This window comes from Etheostoma spectabile, unplaced genomic scaffold (genome assembly GCF_008692095.1).
Source record: "Etheostoma spectabile isolate EspeVRDwgs_2016 unplaced genomic scaffold, UIUC_Espe_1.0 scaffold00002455, whole genome shotgun sequence".
Lineage (NCBI taxonomy): Eukaryota > Metazoa > Chordata > Actinopteri > Perciformes > Percidae > Etheostoma > Etheostoma spectabile.
Window position 1 is genome coordinate 41,018 of NW_022602897.1, and position 11,514 is coordinate 52,531.

An 11,514-nucleotide genomic window follows, 5' to 3' on the forward strand; every position below is an offset into this window, starting at 1 on the left:
TGCCCCACTAGCCCTACGTTGTGAGCATTGGGAGTACCTGGCTTCTCACACCATTCTATGCAAACAGTGGTGATCTTTGTTGGCAAATGTGCAGAAAGCCAGTCAAATCTTTGTTGTAGTCCAAAATGTGGGGCCTCCTGCAGGACCTTTATCCTAAGCTGTTCAGTTTCTATCAATGTAAAATGAAGCAGAGGATGGAAAAATGTGGAGGCATTACAGAGAACTAGCTTTACAATTTTACAATTACTATTGTAAAGCTATTATAATTACTCATCATTTGGCTCTTTATACATGTACATTTTCTTTGTAGAGTTTGTCCTGGGGGGTAAAGTTGGAAATGACGAACAAGAGATTTAGTCGCCAAAGAGCACTACGAGCTAGCCAGGAATCAGACCTAGAATCTTCTGATCTGTAATCAGACACATTATCCATTGCGTCAAAGCTGGGGAGCAATAGTCTGTAAGGGGGGGGAGAAGAGGAAAAAGGGGAAGAGGGAGGTAATGAGAGAAAAGATGAGAAAGATGCTAAATTATACACAAAGAAAAATCACATCTACAAAAATAAAATTTGACGGATGGGACTCCTTGATGGTCTAGTGGCTAGGATTTGGAGCTCTCACTGCCGCGCCCCGGGGTCAGTTCCCGGTCAGGACTTGACAGATACAGGTGCAACATTTGAAAGAGTAAGTTCCTAGACTTGTTTTTGGTTGATTTAGATTTGTCAAATTCTTCCTCATTAGTTTAACGCTAGAACCCCAACACTGTTAAAGAGTTCCATTCCCTTTAAATCAAACCCCCGACAGCGGATGTATCCTGTTGACATCATTGATCATAAACACTTCATCTGCCTCCATTTCAATAACAATTCTTTTCATTTTTCAAACAATAACTAAACCCCTAACCAAATTTTTTTTCCAAAAAAACAATGTTTGGGAATGTCAAGTAAGTAATGTTATTTTGGATTCAGGTCCAAATTTTGACATTTTAGTGCAATGCAAAGGTGCATAACAGATTTTTTTTCTACTTACCTGGAGCGATGCAAAGCAGGGGGGGGCAACTAGTCAAGGAACAGCAAGAGACTTGGTATTTAAGACTACAAACTGACTATGTGACAGATGTGTAATCTGTCATGTCCTGCCTTCTGAAGCTCTAGCCAGGCGCCACTCCTCGCCTAAAACAACATGAGTCATTCCAGTAAGTGAAGAGGAAACTCACATGTACAAAGATAAATTTGGAAAATATGACTCCCTGATGGTCTAGTGGCTAGGATTCGGCGCTCTCACCGCTGCGGCCCGTGTTCGATTCCCGGTCAGGGAGTGGTCAGGACTTGATACACTCTAAAGCAAATTTGTACATTTACATACATTTTCATGTTAACTTTACAGAATTGTTCTGTTGTTTTTTTTTTTAAATACAGAAAAACACCAATAAATTACAAAAATAAACTGTGAATTTAAGGGACAACTAGCACGTGTGAAATCAGAATCAGAATCAGAAATCACCTGTGGGAGTGGAACATGGATGTGTAGAGATGGGCTTTTAAACAATGCACCTTTTGACATTTTGAAATGTCACAGTAGGAAAACCAAAGGTATAAATAAAAATGAATTATGGCACAACTCAATTTAGATTTTTACAGTAGACATAAGGCATTACAAAGTCAAGAAACTAGGTGCTGATAGTGAAGGGCAAATGAAGCTTTGGTGAAGCACTGAACCACTCAGAGGAATTGGTTTGAAAATGGGTTCATTACTAGAAGCTTCAGTAACAGCGACCTCGCCTGGTGAAGGGCCAAGGCTGCATCCAAATGATCCCGACAAGATAGTGGACAGGAGGCTTTAGACTAGTGACACTCACGTGTACTAACAATGGGATAGCATTCTTTTTAAAATAAAGATTGTGTAATGTATAATTGGGTATTAGGTAAAGAGTGCTTGGGGAAAACAGAGGATGTGCTTGTGTAACTATGGCCGGGGGGTATGTGGGACAGGGACCACTCATCGATTTTTATTAAGGAACATTGTTTTTTCCACATATTTGTGCATATGCACCAAACAAGAGTTTGGGGTATTTGGCCTTCTTGGAGACCTTGAATAGAGTCCTCTATGGGGCTCCAGTAGGGGACTCCATAGTTCTGCTGGGGGACTTCAACGCACACGTGGGCAATGATGGAGATACTTGGAGAGGCGTGATTGGGAGGAACGGTCACCCTGATCGGAACCTGAGTGGTTGTCTGTTGTTAGACTTCTGTGCTAGTCATGGATTGTCTATAACAAACACCATGTTCAAACACAGGGTGCTCATAAGTGTATGTGGTACCAGAGCACCCTAGGCCGAAGAGCAATGATTGATTTTTATAATTGTTGTGATCTGAGGCCGTATGTTTTGGACACTCAGGTGAAGAGAGGGGCGGAGCGGTCAACTGATCACCATCTGGTGGTGAGTTAGGTCAGGGGGTGGGGGAGGACTCTGGACAGACCTGGGAAGCCCTAACAGGTAGTACAGGTAAATTGGGAACATCTGGAGGAGGCCCCTGTCCAACAGACTCGCTGACTGAAAGTTGCAATGGGGTTTCAGCTCACAGGCGCTAGAGGGGAGCGAGACGACCACGATTCAACTCATTCCAATGACTCCGAAGCTGTTCTGTTGGGTAAATTAAGCTAAAAATAAATGCATAGTTGTATAAGTTCTAATGTTTATTTCTTCCCAGTGTGACTCCCAGGACATATGAGAAGTGTTTTAGAGGAGACTGGCTCAGCTCATACTGCTCTGTGTGTGATATCAATACATATCTGGAAGATTCATGTTCCCTTTAAGGTCCAACAACCGTTTTTAACATTCAAGTGACCTCAGTGCAGCACAAATATTCTAATAACCCAGTTTGTTCTGAAAAGAATTATGTTGATATCTTGACTGTAGAAACCCGGGTTGATGTTTTACAAGCTTTTATAGAAAATAGAAGCAGACGGACAATGAGCTATGAAAATGACCTTAGGTCTCAGAGGGTTAAATAATAGGAAGTTGCTGAGCACACAGTTACTGGAGTTAGAGAAAATGACGTCCCAAACGGCGCATACTTGTGTGTACTGCTCTTGTGCAAAGACATCCATCTTTTTTTTTTATTAGATTAGATTCAACTTTATTGTCATTGTGCAGAGTACAAGTACAAAGACAAGGAAATGCAGTTTGTGTCTAACCAGAAAAATGCAATGTGATATACAAAGTACAGACAGGTGGTGCATAGGCAGGACAAGAAATATATTGCAGTGTTATTTTTAGTTTTTTTTACTGTTTAATAGCATTTTTTCCAGAACAAATTTCAGTCCGATTGTGAGTTGGCCCGGCCGTTGGCTAGTTAGCTAACGGTAGCTTCCATGCTACATGAATAAGACAGACAGAGGTGTCTCTCATCTGGTGATAGAACCCTGATTTCCCCCCCGTCCTGTTGGCTCAGAGCTCCACAGACTCAGTCCAAAGGTACACATTAGTTTGAGAAGTTGTCATCACTGAGTTATGGTTGTGATGGAAAATGAACCGGAGTAAAAAAAAGTACACAAGTAAATGTTGCACTGCACGCTTGCAGCTGTCATTCTGTTCATGGAAATATCAATCTACACATTTGTGAATATTTTTTCTGTGACTTTACATTCAGAATACCGGTTGTTGGTACGTGAGTGGAAATACATCCACCATGCTAACGCATATCCAACGCCATCACCCAGACATGCCAATCACTGGAACGAGACAAAAAAACTGTCCAACGTCTCCACCCTACAGTGGTTATCCAGCCTTTAGATCAAAATACAAATAGGGCCAAAACATCACCTTCAACGCCCCGTATCCACTCGTAGAGAAACCTGGCTTCAAGTATTTGCTGTATGTACTCAAACCTCGTTACAACACGCCATCCCGTCCACCGGGACTCCGGACTTCCACCCCTTTAATACATGTCAATCAAGCTGAGCCTGTAAAAGCCATACAGTCTGATTAGTCAAGTGGAAACACCTGTGGGAGTGGAACATGGATGTGTGGAGATGGGCTTTCAAACAATGCACATTTTTTTACATGTCAAAGTAGGAAAAGCAAAGGTAGAAATAAAATTGAATCATGGTTTAACTCAGTTTACATTTTTACACTGGACATAAGACATTAAAGTCAAGAAGGTAGGTGTTAACCCTTTCAAGGAACCTTGTCCACCATGGACTAAACATACTTCAAGACTGACTAACTTAGCATGTTTGGTTACCTTCACACATGTTGTTTTCTACATATCTGCTACTACCACTCTGATCATATTCCCTTCCTCAATGCTCCATAAAGAAGCGAAGAACGATCATCAATGACAGAGAGCATATGAAGTGAATCATTACTCTCTGTCAGCTTCACGCTCAGAAAGGAATATCACGACTCATCATCGTGGTCAGCGAGACCAAACACTTTAGAAACACATTCCTCAAGTCAGAAACTTTAGAAACGATCCCTGATAGTATAGTCTTGGTTAGACGGGGGGGGGAACTGCATCTCATTCACTGCAGAGTGATTGTCACTCAGGATTCAGAGGGACAGAAGCTAATCGTTACGTGCTCCAGATGACTCTGAGGTGAGAAAATCTATTTAGATCTTTAAGAAGACCGATATGTAGATTGAATTAGATTTTCAGTCACTGTTGTCTCAATACTTCAGTGTCAGCCTACTTATTCTCTACAATAAATGCTCCAGTCCTTTCTTAGCATTAATACTGGTTCTTAACATGCTTCCACTGGCTAAGATTATGGAAAACAACAAAGTAAGTTACCATAGTTATGTGGACGACAAACAAATTTACATAACCTTATTGCCAGGGGACTATAGTCCAATACATAAACTGACTAAGTGCATCGAACAAATTAACGGCTGGATGCGCCAGAACTTTCTGAAATTAAATAAAGGAAAAACTGAGGTGTTTGTTTTTGGAGCAAAAGAGGAACGATTAAAAGTTTGCGCTCAGCTTCAAACAACAATATTAAAAACAACAGACAGACAGAAACCATGGTATAGTCATGGACTCAGACCTGAATTTTAACAGCCACATTAAGACAATTACAAAGTCAGCCTATTATCACCTTAAGAATATATCAAGGGTTAAAGGACTTATGTGTCAACAGGATTTGGAAAAACTTGTCCTTGCTTTCATCTTCAGCAGACTTGACTACTGTAACGGGGTCTTTACAGGTCCCCCTAAAAATCAGCTGATTCAGAACACTGCTGCTCGGGTCCTCACTAAGACCAAGAGAGTGGATCACATCACTCCAGTTCTGAAGTCTTTACACGGGCTTCCTGTGCCTCAAAGTATTGATTTCAAAGTACTTTTGCTAGTTTATAAATGACTAAACGGTTTAGGACCAAAATACATTTCTGATCTGCTACTACACTATGACCCACCTCCCCCCAGACCTCTCAGGTCATCTGGGACAGGTCTACTTTCTGTCCCCAGAGTCAGAACTAAACAGGGTGAAGCATTTTAAGCTTGTTGCGTATTTCATTAGCATTTTGTTGGGGTGATGTGGGCAGGTGGGGCTTGAAAATTCCCCCTTCCCCCGATTTTACTTTCACTTTTTACTGAAAAAATCAAGTCTGTGTTTTGGTAAAAATTTTGTATCAATTGTTTCCTGTTGTCAAATGAGATCGAAAAGCTGATCGGGCAGTGGAGCCATGAAAAGACCCCATGCCAATCTACCTGACCATAGCCTTTCAAGTCAGTGACAAATCCAAGCTGTATTTCCTTTATACCAAAATTCAAGTTCAAATGTTGGTAAAATGTTTTGCTTCAAAAATAGTCTTTTGTCCAATATAATCAGAATGCTCAATCTGGTAGTGGAGCCATAAAAACACCACATGCCAAACAAACTACTTAACAATTGCCTTTCGAGTCACTGACTGATCACATTTACTTGATAGAAAATTTCTACTATGACGTGTTTATGAGGCTCGTTGGTCTAGGGGTATGATTCTCGCTTCGGGTGTGAGAGGTCCAGGGTTCAGCTTCCGGACGAGCCCTGAAGGCAGGAGCTGTTACTTTCCTAATCTGAAATTTAAAATCTAGTTTAACGTTAAATTAATCCAGATTAGGAACAATTAAAAGTTGTATTAGAGCATGCTGGCAATCTTTCATGTCCTGCTTCAACTGCACGCAACAGAAAAAAATGGGAATAAATAAGAGGAACAATGAGCAATGGCTCTCCTTTTTCATTTGTCGCATCTCTGCCTGTCAAAGATTTTTTATTTTATTTTCTAATTTATTCAATCTGTTTGATCCGTAGAACACCCCCCGCCTCTGATCAACCCATATAATTTGCATGCTTAAAATAACATACCGTTAAAGCCCCGCCCATTTCAAGACAACCCGACCCACTTCCGAGTTAAATCCTGTCCGAGCACAGAAACAGATACAGATACAGATAATGCCGTACTCGCTCATCCCTACCAGGTATGTTAAGATCAGAGGGTAAGGTCTTCAATCTTCTGAGGTATGATCCCATCCAGAACTGTTCCATAGCTGCAGTTTTAGGATTTCTGGATGGGACCGTGGCTGGTGTTATGTGTATAGCTGTAAATCTGCTCCCTAAAAACAATAACAGGTCCGGCACTCCTTACCCTCCTTTCTCCTTTGGTTTCTTAATCACTCTTCTTTGCGCTCGTTCCCACTTGGACCTCCACAGGAAATAAAAGATGGCTCGTTCCAGGTCTAAAATCTCTTTTCTGGGTGGGATAAAAACAGCTGATCAGTAAAGGCAAAGGTAAGCAAAAGCAAGTACAAAAGGCTTGGACAAACAGCAAAGCCCACCAAAAATAGTTTCAACTCATCAGCGTTCCCCTCCAAGGAAGTCTTTAGTAAAAGGCAAAAGACTTGTGCGTTATGAAGAGAAACCAGAGTGAGTACAGCCGTCTGCTCGAGAGCAGCTGAAAACCCTAGTCGACCCAGTCCAAACCATCCCGATAAACCTCACTGGGTGTCCAAACTAAAATGATAAGAGGAAACTTGGTAGACTACTTACTTATGTTTATATTTGTACTCACAATGACATTTTTAAAACGCCAGCCAATCACAAGTCTTACATGTGAATAATCAATGTAGCTCACATAAAAGATAGTTGCAAGGTCTACCAAATGTTTAACTTTACAACCCGTAAGCTGTTGTAACCTTGGTTGCCACCTTCCGTCAAAATGTGAATCACAGATTCTCCAAGGCCTGGTGAGAAGTTGCAGAGCAGAGTGGCGCAGCGGAAGCGTGCTAGGCCCATAACCCAGAGGTCAATGGATCGAAACAATCCTCTGCTAATTCCTATGCTTTGTATCATCAGTAAGGCTATTTCCAGTCTGTTGATGTTTAACAAAGCATCTGTTGCTGCAAGTGTCTGAAGTGAAATCTCTACAATGCTCACACCTGCCGTAACACCCATAAAAACTGGAGTATAATACAATAAACAAAAACATAACAGTACAAGCATGTAATACAGTAAAATAGAAACTGTAAAACATGTACTGTTAAAGTGCTTGTTGTGCTGTCTGATAGTCTGAGGTATAAAAGAGAGAGCATACTACTTGGTTTGTGTCACAGGAGGTCTTAGTCTACCACTACGTTCTATAACCCTACCAGTCAGATTACCACAGGAGGTAATATCTGTTGCAGCTCTTTTAAAGACTCTACCATAATACCTGCTGGAGATGCCTGGTCCTCATACATGTAAAGCATGAGCTTTACCACTGAGCTACATCCCCTGAAGATTTTCAGATTTTTTGACTTTTTTCTGAGATAGACATACACTTATCTTTATTAATCCTTTTGGGATGACTCCCGCAAGGAAATTGAAATATCACTGAATAAAAGAAGAAACCGGGGTAATGTTATTGTTGTATATGGCTTCAAAACCTGTAAATGCAACGGCAGTGGCTGGAAATCAAACCTGGACCCTGCACTGCTATGGTATGAATCATAGTCGAAAAGTAACACACCTGTTCTCTTTCTGCTGGACAATACAACGCTCAATGCAAATCTTGTAACACAGACTGAAAATAAATGCTAAGAGATACATTGGTGGACACTGGTGGCTTACAGATAACACATCATTGTTAATGAATGCACATCAGTGATTTGGTATACTATGATGTGTCATTGGTTTGCTACCACTCTTAAAGAATGCCTCTCGTTGTCGGCAGGATTCGAACCTGCGCGGGAGACCTCAATGGATTTCTAGTCCATCGCCTTAACCACTCGGCCACAACAACCTGAAAGGCCTAGAAGTATACCTGTTTGCACAAATGTTCATAAACTTTTTAATTGGTTGCAAGCAGTTACCAGACACGGGCAATTTTCAAATCGTAGTGCGCTGCCTGTGTCTGTGGATACTCATGGAGGCAGCTTAATTGATTGATATGCTCCCTTAGTTGGACCATAACAGAGATGTAATATTTTACCAAATTGTGTTGGGCGAGTAACCTTTCTGGCTAATCTTCACAAATAAAGCAAGCAACCAAACAAGAATGGCTGGGAATCGAACCCAGGTCAACTGGGGAAGGCAGCTATGCTCACCGCTATACCACCATCGCTTGACAGCACAATATACACTGAAAATCTTGTGTAACATCTGGATTGTTTGAGAATCAAAATGTGCTCTATCACTGAGCTCCAGCCCCTAATGATTTTCAGATTTTTTGGACTTTTGTGAGATCACTGAATAAGAGAAGAAAACTGGGTGGAAAAACAACAACCTCCTCGGTCAAGTTGCTGACGACACCACCGTGGGGAACTCATCTCAAAGGGAGACGAGCAGCCTACAGAGAGGAAGTCCTGAACTTGGCAGCTTGGTGTTCGGAGAACAACCTGTCTGAACACCAAGAAAACCAAGGAGATCATCGTTGACTTCAGGAAGAAGAGCACCGACCTAGCCCCCCTGTACATCAACGGCGAGTGTGTGGAGAGGGTCCACACCTTCGGGTTCTTGGTGTCCTCATCTCAGCTGACATCTCCTGGTCAGCCAACATCACAGCGGTCATCAAGAAGGCCCAGCAGCGACTACACTTCCTGAGGGTCCTCAGGAAGTACAACCTGGACTCCAACTTGCTGCTGACCTTCTACCACTCATCCATCGAGAGCCTGCTGACCTACTGTATCACAGTATGGTACGGCAGCTGCACCGTGGCAGACAGGGAGAGGCTGCAGAGGGTTGTAAGGTCAGCACAGAAGCTCACGGCTGCCCTCTCCCCTCCCTGACGGACATCTACACCTCCCGCTGCCTCAGCAGAGCAGAGAACATCATTAAAGGACAGCTCCCACCCCGGCTCTGATCTGTTTGACCGTTGCCCTCAGGAAGGCGCTACAGGTGCATCAGAGCACGGACCAACAGACTCAAGACAGTTTTTCCCGAAGGCCATAACGACCCTGAACTCACCCTGAACTCACTATGCACTGACTCCACTCCACAACCCCCCCCCCGGACTGTCTTCTTCATTCGTTCGACTGTGCAATATTATTGTTATACGGTTACTGTTATATAATACTCATAGGACACTGGAATCTGTGCAATTTCATTCATACAATGCAATATTTAATACATTAACCTTTCCATTACTGTGCAATAATTATTTACTTAATATTAGTACTTAATCATTCATTCCATCACTGTGCAATATTATTTATTGAGTGTTAACACTTATCTATGTTTATTCAAGCTGATTTATATGTATACTCGACAGTCACTACACTTTATATCTTTGACTTTATATTTTGATATTTTATACTGTTATATTCATATATTTTTTGTGTCAACGCTGCAAAGGATTGCTTTAATGTCGTTGCACAAGTACGTGTACTTGTGTATATGACAATAAAGGCATTCTATTTATTCTAAAACCTGGTGGTGGCTAGAAATCAAACCATGATGGCAAAATGCTTACACGCTATTGTATAAATCATAGTAAAAACTAACATCACTAAAGGAAAGCTACTGCAATGGCTGGGAATCCACCGATCAACTGCTTGGAAGGTAGCTATGCTGACAACTATCCACCATCACTGGGCAATGGACTGTTCACTGCAACTTGCAAAACATGTTGGTCATTTAGACTGATTTTTGCATTAGTTACCATAACACAAGGAAATTGCCTTTAATACTTTTCCCTCTTTCAGAATAAGAGTTTTGTAACTCTTCTTCAGACCAAACAATAACACTTGTTGGAGATGCCGGGGATTGAACCCGGGGCCATACATGCGAAGCATGCGCTCTACCATGAGCTACATCCCCTGATCATTTTCCGGAGTTTTTTTTACTTTTTCTGAAATCATCAAATAAGAGAGAAGAAACCGGGTGAAATGTGTAATATTTAGTTGTATATGGTTTCAAAACATGGCGGTGGCTGGAAATTGAGCCTGGCAAAATGCTTTGCACTGCTATGGTACAAATCTAGTCAAAAAGTAACACATCTGTTGCCTTTCTGCTGGACAATACAACGCTCAATGTAAATCTTGTCACATCTGGGCATTGAGAGATGCATTGTTGGAAACGTGTGGCTTCCAGTACATGAGATAATACAATATTGTTCATGAAGCCCAATATGTAGGGTAATGCCCGGATCCCTAACAGGGAGTATACCTCCTCAATGTTCATTTAGTTTTCTGATTGGTTAAGATTTCTGTGGGGACCCCTACCCGGTGAAAAATGTTGAAGAAACTATTGGCCACTTGTGTTAGCCTTGGTGTTTCCGAGGGGGGAAAGCTTTTGGGTGACATGTTGCTTAAGAAAGGTTTGTCCTTATAGTTCTAGTTTTTTTCAATTCTTCTGGTCACACTTGGCACTATTCACGTCTTTTGTCTGTAGTTCCTATACTCTGTCAGGGCTTATCTCGTCTCCCCCACTTTTTTTTGTCTCTTGTTATCTCAGCACCAGTTGTCCTAGTTCCTAGTATTATATTACTAGTATCCTAGTATTATGCTTTTGGGTCGTTATGCCTCTCTACATAACGTACGCACTTCACATTCTTGTGAATGTGATAACACAGGACCCCGGGAGGGACTTTCTTTAAATTGGGCAAACTTTTTACATGAACTTGCAGATCAATTGATGAGATTTTGGAGGTTTAAATGTTCAATGTTAATTTGGCATACACAACCACTTGGAGTCACGGATGAACTGATTGAGATTTTGGAGGTCAAAGGTCAAGGTTACTTTTTTGTTACGTCTCCAGAACTGTATATTTGTAGTGGAATGGCTTCGAATGACGACCGAAAACGCTTGTCTTTTACTATATAACATTTATGTTCTCTATGCTGCAGTTTGCACAAGAAAAGAACAGTTTAGGCCTGGCGGACACACGGATCACATCTAGCAGCTCACGTTATCTGCAAATACTAGCAAGAATTGACACACAACTTCTCCTGAAGGCTATCAAAAAATAAAAGCATTTCCTGTGACAGTCTTCAGTATAAAACAAATAAAGTTGTGTACCTTTTCAAGTATCAGCTATAACTATAATTTAACAT

The 11,514-nt window shown here is 41.5% G+C and overlaps 3 non-coding genes across 3 annotated transcripts; all 3 read right to left on the reverse strand.

Moving 5' to 3' along the window:
• Window positions 1–4,279: 4,279 nt before the first annotated feature.
• Window positions 4,280–4,495, reverse strand: LOC116675908 (small nucleolar RNA U3). Its single transcript, XR_004328562.1, has one exon. It is a non-coding gene; the product is annotated as a small nucleolar RNA U3 (small nucleolar RNA).
• Window positions 4,496–6,797: 2,302 nt separating this feature from the next.
• Window positions 6,798–6,914, reverse strand: LOC116675911 (U5 spliceosomal RNA). Its single transcript, XR_004328565.1, has one exon. It is a non-coding gene; the product is annotated as a U5 spliceosomal RNA (small nuclear RNA).
• A 1,269-nt stretch (window positions 6,915–8,183) lies between these two features.
• On the reverse strand, window positions 8,184–8,264 carry trnas-aga (transfer RNA serine (anticodon AGA)). Its single transcript has one exon. It is a non-coding gene; the product is annotated as a tRNA-Ser (tRNA).
• Window positions 8,265–11,514: the final 3,250 nt, after the last annotated feature.